We start from the raw sequence: 11099 nt of genomic DNA, 5'->3' as shown, positions 1-11099 counted from the left end.
GAAGAATATATTCAACACTTGTTTTTATTTTTAACTATATAATCATTCAAAATTTACCTTTATTAAACAATCATATTATAAGTAGTCTTTAATTTTAAGCAAAATACCAAAGATATTAATAATTTAAATTCAACACTTTGAGTATACAATTTCGCAGCACTTAATTTATCAAATATCACCAAACTTGCCACATCACAAAGCATGACAAAACAAAGCATAAGGATCAAATTCCAAAGTTGAACATAATAGAGGGTCTGAAACCATAATTTGACCTTACTCTGCCAAATCCAAACAAAAGTTCAACTCCATTCTATCTGCCCTTTGCTACCTAGTAATCAGAGATTCATACTTGATGAAAGTAAAGAGATGGTCAGGTGGAAAAATGATTGGTCCACATTATCTGCCAAAAGAGAACAATCCCTCTTTTACTTTTCTATTAGTAACAACTAATCAAGAGATAATAACTTAGACAACATATTCACCATGTGTTTTTCTCTCTAAAACCCATCAATATTCCATTATTCCATAGTACATGTAAGTTTGGTATCAAACTTGGTTCTATCAAAGATATGATAAAATAATTGAGATAATTTTTTTTAACTTAATGATGATGTGAAAGTCTATACTGATGACAACACTCTGTGATGATTTTGAGATATTAGAGAAGAAAAGTCGAAGAAGAAAGGATTTGAGAAGTAGGAAAATAGAGATTACAGAAAAAAGTCTATTCATTCACTTCATAAGCATTCCAATTCACAATACAACCTATTTTATTTAGTTACAGGGCTAAATCAGTCATTTGCAAGGATGCCAGCTGGCTGTCCTTATAACAGATTATAACAACTAATAGATTCTCTTCTTACAGGATATTGGACTGAACACGTGGGCTAATCCTTCTCCATTTGGGTTGACTGGGCTGTTGACTCCTCTTGGATCATATTCCGGCCTGCTTCACCATTTCCTGAACTGGTCACGTGCGGCTCCACTTCATCAGGTAACATCATTTGCCCCTCAATTGCCATAATCCCTAATTCCCCATTTTCATTTTCCTCTCGCCCCTCAATCCCTAATTCCCCTTTTTCATTTCTCCTTCGTATCTCACTCCCTACTTCACCATCTTCCTCTTCGTTTCCACGCTCTTCTCTTCCAACTGTGACAATACCCACCGTTGGAGAAGATCCTTGTCCCCAAGGATCAAAACTCAAAAATTGGCCTCGAAGCACAGAATAATCCTCCCATGTGTCGTTCGTAGCATCCAGGTTAGTCCAACGAACCAGTAACTGAGTTATCGGTTTGTTCCATCTTTTAACTATTCGTCTGCCCAGAATTTGACTTGGTTCAATCTTGAACTGACCCTCTTCGTCCATTACAGGAGGATCTGTTGAAGACAATACAACTGCCACAATATGTTTCTTCAATAAACTAACATGAAAAATTGGATGGAGATGTGAGGTCTCAGGTAAGTCCAGTTTATAAGCAACCTCTCCAATTCTCTGAATAATCTTATAAGGGCCATAAAATCTTGCTGCTAATTTTAAATTTTTGCGTAGGGCAAGAGAGGTCTGTTTGTAGGGCTGCAATTTCAAGTAAACCAAATCACCAACCTGAAAAATTCTCTTTGATCTATGTTTATCTGGTTTTTGCTTCATTCGATTACTTGCTTGTTCTAACTGAGACTTGACTAATTGCCTGATCTCTTCTCTATTCTGCATTAAGTCTGATATGCTTTGCACTGGGCTGTCTATATGACATACCATAGTAAGAGGCTTGTAGCCATATAGGACTTCAAAAGGTGTTAACTTAAGAGCAGTATGGTAGGTAGTATTATACCACCATTCAGTATGAGGCAACCACTTTGCCCACTATTTTGGTTGGAAAAAACAGAGACCCCTTAGATATTGTTCTAAGCACTGGTTTACTCTTTCTGACTGTCCATCAGTTTCAGGATGGTAAGCAGTGCTAAGTAGAGTCTTAGTGCCTAACTGCTTCATTAGCTCTCTCCAAAAGAGGCTATTGAAAGTCTTGTCCCTGTCTGAAATGGCCATTTTAGGCTGACCATGCAACTTGTAAACATAATCTAGGTATAATTTGGCCACCTCTGCAGTAATGTAAGGGTGTGCTAAAGCCAAAAAATGGCTATATTTAGTAAACTTGTCAACTACCACAAGAATACAATTCTTTCTCAAAGATTTAGGTAAACCCTCAATAAAGTCCATAATAATTACTTCCCAAGCCTGTTGAGGAATAGGTAGAGGCTGTAACAACCCTGGTTTAGGCACATGTTCCACCTTAGTCTGTTGACAAACTGCACATACTCTTACATAAGTAACTACCATAGCTTTCAATCTAGGCCAATAGAAGTAAGACCTAATCCTTTGATAGGTAGCTTGACTGCCAGAATGACCACCATAAGGGGAATCATGTAGTGTTTGAGTTATTTGTAGTCTAAGAGACCCAACAACCCCAATATAAACTATATCCTTAAATCTAAGGATACCTCCTGAATACTTCCACTGAAGATCATAATTAGGAGTAACAGATAATACATAAATCCATTGAGTAGCTATAGAATCATCCTTATAGCTCCTTTCCACTTCATGAACCCAACTAGGAATGATTAGTGTATTGTTCATAGTAAAACAGTCACCCTGATCTTCCCACTGTCTGGATAAGGCATCAGCAACAATATTTGATTTACCTTTCCTGTATTGAATAGTGTAATCCAGCCCCAATAACTTGGTCAATCATTTCTTTTGAATGACAGTAGTTAGTTTATGTTCTAATAGATATTTCAATGGCTCATGATCTGTTTTAATCACAAAGGATTTACTCTCTAAATAATGCCTCCACTTGGAAACTGCTAGAAGTATAAAAAGATACTCTCTTTCATAAATAGAGAGTGTTGCATGTCTAGGACTCAGAGCCTTACTTAAATAGGCAATAGGTCTGCCCTATTGAGAAAACACTGCCCCAATACCACCTGAACTGGCATATGTTTCTAAATAAAAGCTCTTACCAAAATCTGGTAAGGCTAAAACAGGAGCAACACACATAGCCCTCTTCAATTCTTCAAAAGCAGTCAAAGCTGCATCAGTCCACTGAAAACTGTCTTTCTTAAGCATCTGAGTCAAAGGTTTGCTAATTGACCCATAATCTTTAATAAATCTTCTGTAATAGCCTGTTAATCCCAAAAATCCACGCAAAGACTTTAATGACTTAGGCACTGGCCAATTCCTCATAGCTTCCACCTTCTTAGGATCAGTAGAAACTCCAGCAGCTGAAATAATATGGCCCAAGTATTCAACCTGAGTCTGTCCAAAGAAGCATTTGGACAACTTGACAAATAGTTGATTCTGATGCAGTACTTCTAAAACCAGTTGTAAATGAGTAACATAATCATTCATAGAAGTACTATGGACTAAGATGTCATAAAAAAATACCAAGACAAATTTTCTAAGAAATGAACTAAACAATTCATTCATCAAAGCTTGAAATGTAGCAGGGGCATTAGTAAGTCCAAAAGGCATCACCTTAAATTCATAATGACCCTGATGAGTTCTGAATGTTTCTTGTATATGTCCTAAGATTTAATCCTTATTTGCCAATATCCAGATCTGAGATCAATCTTGGAAAAATAAACTGCTCCATGTAGTTCATCTAATAGGTCTTCAACCACAGGTATAGGAAATTTATCTTTTACAGTCATGCTATTTAATTTCCTGTAATCTACACAAAATCTCCAAGTACCATCATTCTTTTTGATAAGAAGGCATGGAGAAGCAAATGGACTCTTACTAGGCTGAATAATAGAGTCTGAAAGCATACTAGAAATCTGCCTTTCCATTTCCTCTTTCTGATTGTGTGGAAATCTGTAAGGTCTCAAATTGATAGGAGTAGATTCAGGCTTAAGAGGAATAACATGGTCATGAGTCCTTGTAGGTGGTAAACCAGTAGGCTCTTTAAAAATATATTGATACCTCTGTAAAAGAGGTTGAAGAGCTGCTGGAACAGGTTTTAAATCTGCAGACATAGTCAACAAAACCACATGTCCCAAAATAATAGAATCTGATGCTGTCATTTTCAATAAAGTAGCTCCAGAAATTTGTTACAAAAAATTAGATGGTTGTTGTCCTTGTATAATAATATTCTCCCCTTGATATTGAAAACTCAATGTCATTTGATTAAAATCCATCAAAATAGGGCTAAATAATTTCATCCAATCCACCCCCAACACCATATCACTGCCACCTAACTTTAGGAGCCTAAAATCATGAACAAAAGAATGCCCTTGCATCTGCCACTCCACCTGATTACATCTTACTGAACTATAAAGTTGTTGTCCATTGGCTACTGTGATTGCCAAAGGGTATGGTGTAAGTACATGTATACCAGCATCAGCCAACTGTGGAGTCAAAAAACTATGAGTACTCCCACTGTCAATCAAAATACTAATTGGTTTACCCTTAATGGCTCCTTGAATCCTTAATGTATTATGGATAATACAACCAATAATTGCATTCATAGAGATTTCTAGAGCCTCCTCTTCCTGCATCAATTACTGATCTGATTTCATAGTAACATTATCTGTAGGAACAACAGACTCTTCCTCAATCATCAAATTTAAATTCCTTGACTTACATTGATGCCCTGGAAGAAACTTCTCCCCACACTTGAAGCAAAGATTGCTTTGTCTTCTATAATCCATAAGATTCTGTTTAGGATTAGAAACTGATGTGTTTTTGGTAATTGCTGGTAGTGAAGCTGATTTAGAAGTAATAATGGGGATTGCATAGGGTGGGGTTTTCAAAGAGGGCATCCATCTTTTATTTTAATAATCAACAGATAATTCATAAAGTTTGGCTTGTTTGTATGCTTCAGGCAAATTTTTAGGATCTAGAGCCTTCACCCTATGTTTAATATCCTCCCTTAGTCCACTGATAAACAGTGACACAAAGAAATCCTCATTTAATATAGGATTTTGTAATAACATATAAGGTTATAGCTCTTCAAATTTTTCCTGATAAGCCTCAACAATCCCCTTCTGAGTCAACTTAGTAAATTCCTCTACTATATTAGAAAAAGTATTGTCACTAAATCTATGACAAAGATCTACTTCAAATTCATGCAATGTTACATAGTGTTTCTGCATAATATATCCATCAAACCAAACCTCTGCTTTTCCAGTCAAGTACATAGTGGCTACTTCTACTCTCTGCTCTGTAGGAACATTACACAAAGAAAAATATTTGAGACATTTTTGAAGCCACCCTCTAGGATTGATCCCTTCAAAGAATGGTAAATAGATTTTAGGTTTATGCCACATCGACCCATAACTGCTAAAAGATCCCCCTGGTCCCCTGTTTTCAGCTTTCAGTCCAATCATAATAGGTCTAGTGTTACTGTTTTCACCCATCTGATTCTTAGGTCTACTACTGTTCTTAAGGTTAAAACAAGCATCAGGCTTATCTTTCAGTATCCTCGGTTCATCAGTTTTATAAGTGAATCTGGATTTATCCTTTACTACAATCACCAAAACATGATTATTCTCCCTATTTTTCGAGTTATTAGGAGTGTTTACCTGATCATATGCAGACTGCTCTCGTTCCCCATTTCTTCCCGTTAAAATCTTCAAGAGTTCTTCCACATATCCTTGGTTGGTAGCCATCCTCGACTCCAATGCATAAATCCTGTTGTCTTGAGTCTCCCACCATTTAGGAGGATTAGACTCATCCTGTCCTTGTTTTACCAGTGCTGTCAACTCTTCAATCTACTTCTGCAACCCAGCTAAATCTTCTGCCATGTTCTGATTTTTCTTGGGCATGCCACCAAACTTGCTAGAAACCGAGGCTCTCGATACCAATTTGCGATGATTTTGAGATATTAGAGAAGAAAAGTCGAAGAAGAAAGGATTTGAGAAGTAGGAAAAAAGAGATTACAGAAAGAAGTCTATTCATTCATTTTATAAGCATTCCAATTCACAATACAACCTATTTTATTTAGTTACAGGGCTAAATCAGTCATTTGCAAGGATGCCAGCTGGCTCTCCTTATAACAGATTATAACAACTAATATATTCTCTTCTTACAGGATATTGGACTGAACACGTGGGCTAATCCTTCTCCATTTGGGTTGACTGGGCTGTTGACTCCTCTTGGATCATATTCCGGCCTGCTTCACCATTTCCTGAACTGGTCACGTGCGGCTCCACTTCATCAGGTAACATCATTTTCCCCTCAATTGCCATAATCCCTAATTCCCCATTTTCATTTTCCTCTTGCCCCTCAATCCCTAATTCCCCTTTTTCATTTCTCCTTCGCATCTCACTCCCTACTTCACCATCTTTCTCTTCGTTTCCACGCTTTTCTCTTCCAACTGTGACACACTCAAGCGTAAGTATTCGGTTTCGGTAAAAGAATTCGTGTTAGTCGAATGGATGAGTCTTTATTTTTTAACCCAAACAATCCTTTACAGTCATGAATTTGTTGTACAACTTCTTCGAAACATAATTTCAATCAAGTATAACAGTACCCTTCTTGTTGAAAATTTTATCTTCTTCTTATTCTTTTATTGACACAGATTGAAGCAAAACCAGTGAAGAGGCCGTGCAGAATTCATAGTACGATTACGGTGAACGGGCAATTCCCGGGGTGTTGGAAGTGCGAGACGGGGATACTCTGGTGATCAAAGCTATAAAAAGAGGCAGATACAATGTAACCCTCCATTGGTAATCCTTAAAGAACTATACAATAGTGGTGTACTGTTGTTTTTGTCATTTTTTGACATTCCATTAATCAGGCATGGAGTGCGACAATTGCAAAATCCATGGGCCGATGGACTTGAGTTTGTGACGCAGTGTCCCATTCGACCGGGGAAGTCTTACACATACCAATTCACCATCTAAAACCAGGAGGGAACTTTGTGGTGGCATGCTCATAGCAGGTGGCTTAGAGCCACAGTTTATGGAGTTCTCATCATATATCCTAAATTGGGTTCTCCATACCCTTTCCCTATGCCCAAGAGAGAAATTCTTATTCTTCTTGGTAACACTTTGTCTTCAATCTTTGTACTTAACATACATACATACATACATATATATATACAGCATAACTCGAATGGACTATGATGATGATGATAAACATGAGAATGGTGGGATACGAATCCAATGGATGTGCTAAGACTGACACTTTTCACTGGAGCTGCTGCAAATGTATCAGATGCATTGACAATTAATGTTCAACCTGGGGATTTATATAGATGCTCTAGCAAAGGTATGTTCTCACATATAGTAGCTCATCAATTCCTAAGGCAGAAACTGCGGTATTTCCCGTGGAGGTGGGTGAGACAATTCTCTTGAGGATCATCAACTCTGCAATGAATCAAGAGATGTTCTTTGGTGTGGCTGACCATAACTAACTGTTGTTTCTGTTGATGTTTCCTACACCAAGACATTCGCGACAAATGTCATAATGATAGCTCCTGGTCAGACATCCGATGTCCTTCTTACAGCGGATCAGACTCCAGCTTGTTACTACATGGCAGCACATGTCTATAACTCTGCCAATTCTCCCTTTGACAATACCACCACGACTGCAATCCTTGAATATAAATCCGCTCCGTGCAGTGCAAAGAAAGGGCAGTCTTTAAAACTGATATTCCCCCAGCTATCAGGGTTCAACGACACAGCCACTTTGATTGCATTCACTTCACAGCTAAGGAGTTTTTCCAAAGCCAAAGTTCCCCTTGAGATAGATGAGAGCTTGTTTTTCACAGTGGGTTTAGGACTAATCAACTGCACAAATCCTAATAGCCCTCGGTGCCAAGGCCCCAACGGAACTCGCTTTGCTGCCAGTATCAACAACGTCTCATTCGTATTACCAAGAATGAACTCCTTAATGCAGGCCTACTACCAAGGTCAACCCAATATCTTCACCACGAACTTTCCGCCTTTTCCTCCCCTTCAATTTGATTATTCAGGTAATGTGCCCCAAGGTCTCTGGTAACCTGTTAAGGCAACGAAGCTCTTTAAACTGAAGTATTGATCCAAGGTACAAGTAGTCTTCCAGGATACAAGTATCGTCACAGTTGAAGATCATCCAATGCATCTTCATGGCTACCAATTCTATGTTGTTGAAAATGGTTTCGGTAACTTTGATCCCAAAAACGATCCAGCCAAATTCAACCGTATCGATCCGCCAGAGAGAAATACCATTGGAACACCTCCTGGTGGATGGGTAGCTATCCGGTTTGAGGCTGACAACCCAGATAAGATGCCAAACATAAATAATAGTACCAAGTACATTCATTGAGTCAAAATTAAACGACTTCCATGTGTTGATATGCTTGTAATTTATTGACTGGTCCAAAAACAGGTATCTGGCTGCTCCATTGTCATCTAGATAGTCATCTCCCTTGGGGTTTGGCCACAGCATTTCTAGTCGAAAACGGAGTTGGGAAATTACAAACAGTGCAACCTCCACCACTCGATCTGCCCTGATGCTAGACACCGGGTATTACACACTCCAGTTTCATCTATTTACTCAATACCTGGATTTCAATTCAAGCATTTTATAGGTTTGTTTGCTTTGATGTTGTACGTATTGCTAAGAAACTTATTATTTAGAATGATCAACGTTGTGTTCCTAAGAACAACGATTAATAGTACAAGTTCCATGGTTGTTCATGTTTAGTATCCAATAAAATAACAGATGATCTCATCTCTTTTTTTTTTGATAAAAAGGAAGGCCTCGTTAAAACCCCCCTTCATAACCGTCAAACAACAAAGACTCTACGGACATTGGAAGGAGGAAAAGAGTGCCTTAGAAATTTAATTGCATAATAACCAAGTACAATAAGATCAGACTACCACCGAAGAACGATGGCAGCCCACTTAACACATTACCAAACAACAATACCTACATGAATATGTTTGTACTCTACAACAAAACAAACTAATAAGTTGATAAACCAATTACAAGCCAAAATCATTCCCTAATGTTCCCAATATACCAAAAATAGGAAAGCAACAACCCATTTAATTCCCCATCATTTAACCAATCCTTTGTTTGGCAAGTTTACCCGCTTCACAATTTGCTACTCTGGCCACATGACGGACAATTACCCCTCTATTGACCACTTTGTCTGCAATATCTTTAACAATGGATAGAAACATCGGAGTGGAGATAACTGGATTTTTATCCACTCCACAACCACTGCACTATCGGACTCTAAAATAATCATTTGATTCTCCGACAAATCTGAATCCAGGACCAGATTAAACCTCTCTTCACTGCCATCAATTCTGCCATAATCGGAGGATCGAATCCAACTTGTTCTGAGAACGAACCCAATATCACTCATTTATCATATCTTATAAGCCCACCAATTCCTCCCTTCGACCACCACCTGTCCATAGCACCATCTACATTCAGCTTAACAAAACCCGTAGGAGGAGGAGACCAACTGACTACCTTTTGCGATATCTTTTCGTCGAACATAACACGATCAGTTAGCAGCAGATCCCCCACAAGATTATCAAAAGAGACCATCAATTTAGGAAATTTTGAAGAAAACCATGATGTCACTCTGTACCTTGATAGAAAAGATAACAAAGTGAAATCTAATTTCCCATTATTAAAAATAATATAATTCCTCATTTTCCAAATTGACCACAAAACTGCTCATGGGATGAAGGTCCAAACGCATGAACGTGGCATAAGATCAAACCAAACTGAAAATAAGGCTACAGGGCACTCTGGAATTGCAAATGAAACCTCCCACCGGCGTAAGAAGCTAGTCCATAACCCCCAGACACTTTGCAAGAAAAGAATAGATGAGAAACCGTTTCTTGAACCAACCAACAAAATGGACAAAACAAATCTTATATACCTTGCACCCCACGTTTTATTAACTCTACCTTGATCGCAACCTTCTTGTGCACCACTTGCCAAATAAAATATTCAACCCTAGGCGGAGCTACACTGGCCCAGACTGTTCTTTTCCAGGGAAAACTATCGAATGAGGTTCCTAAAAAAAAATTCAAGACAAGATTTCACTGAAAACCTCCCATCTCCTTATCCTGCCCATAAAAGACTATCATCCATCGATGACGATGGATTTAAATTATACAACAATGCCATAAGCTCATTCCATTGCATTAACTCCCAATCGGCAAGATTTCTCCTCATGGCAATATCTAGAAACAGCCTGACGAATTACTTTTCATGAAATCGACGATCTTCCCCTCCTTGTTGATTGATAATGCGAACAATTGAGGAAAATGTACCCTCAAAGGAACTCCATCCAACCAAGCGTAATGCCAGAATCTTATTGATTCCCCATTACCCGGCTTCAGCCGAAAGTTTCTTCGCAAACATTCCCCAAACTCGTCATTAGAGCAACAGTTCTTCACAACCCCTTTTCATATCCAAGAAGCTTTGCAGGAGACCAAACTCTCTACCCCATAGTATTCAGATTAATATTGTTTTTACAACAAATTATCCTTTTCCACCAGGAGTTTTTATCGTTGGCAAACTTCCATATCCACTTTTCTAATAATGATCTATTCATAAGCTCAAGATTTAGAACCCCAATCCCTCCAAACTCCTTAGGCTTACAGGAAATTTCCCAACTAACCCAATGAATTTTGTTTTTAATATTCGATTTCCCCTAAAGAAAATTTTCCATAATTGAGTTGATTCTCTTCAGAACACACCTTGGTAATCTAAAAATCTACATGAAGTATATTGGTAAGGAGCACAGAACCGACTTAATCAACACCACTCTACCAGCGATAGATAGGGAGGCAGACTTCCAAGCGGTTAATTTTTTGTAGAACTTTTGAATAATCGGATCCCATAGAGTAACTGAGTTTTTCTTTGGCCCAAGCGGAAGCCCCAAGTATTCCATTGGATAAGAACTCACTGTGCACCCTATTGTAGCAGCCCACTCAGAAATAATCTCGTCATTGACGTTGATACTGAATAACCTGCTCTTTGAAAGATTAATCTTCAATCCTGACATTAACTCAAAAATCAGAAGCACCCTTATCACATTTTTCAGTTCCCTAACATACGCATTGCAAAAAATTAACAAATCATCTG

The 11099-nt window shown here is 38.2% G+C and overlaps 1 pseudogene; it reads left to right on the top strand.

Annotated features, from left to right (window-relative positions):
- Positions 1-5819: 5819 nt before the first annotated feature.
- Positions 5820-8494, top strand: LOC120179191 (annotated as a pseudogene).
- The last annotated feature ends 2605 nt before the right edge of the window (positions 8495-11099 follow it).

The sequence above is a fragment of the Hibiscus syriacus genome, unplaced genomic scaffold, assembly GCF_006381635.1.
Source record: "Hibiscus syriacus cultivar Baekdansim isolate YM2019G1 unplaced genomic scaffold, ASM638163v2 tig00112407_pilon, whole genome shotgun sequence".
In the NCBI taxonomy this organism is placed as follows: Eukaryota; Viridiplantae; Streptophyta; class Magnoliopsida; order Malvales; family Malvaceae; genus Hibiscus; species Hibiscus syriacus.
This window is presented reverse-complemented; position numbering and strand designations above follow the sequence as displayed.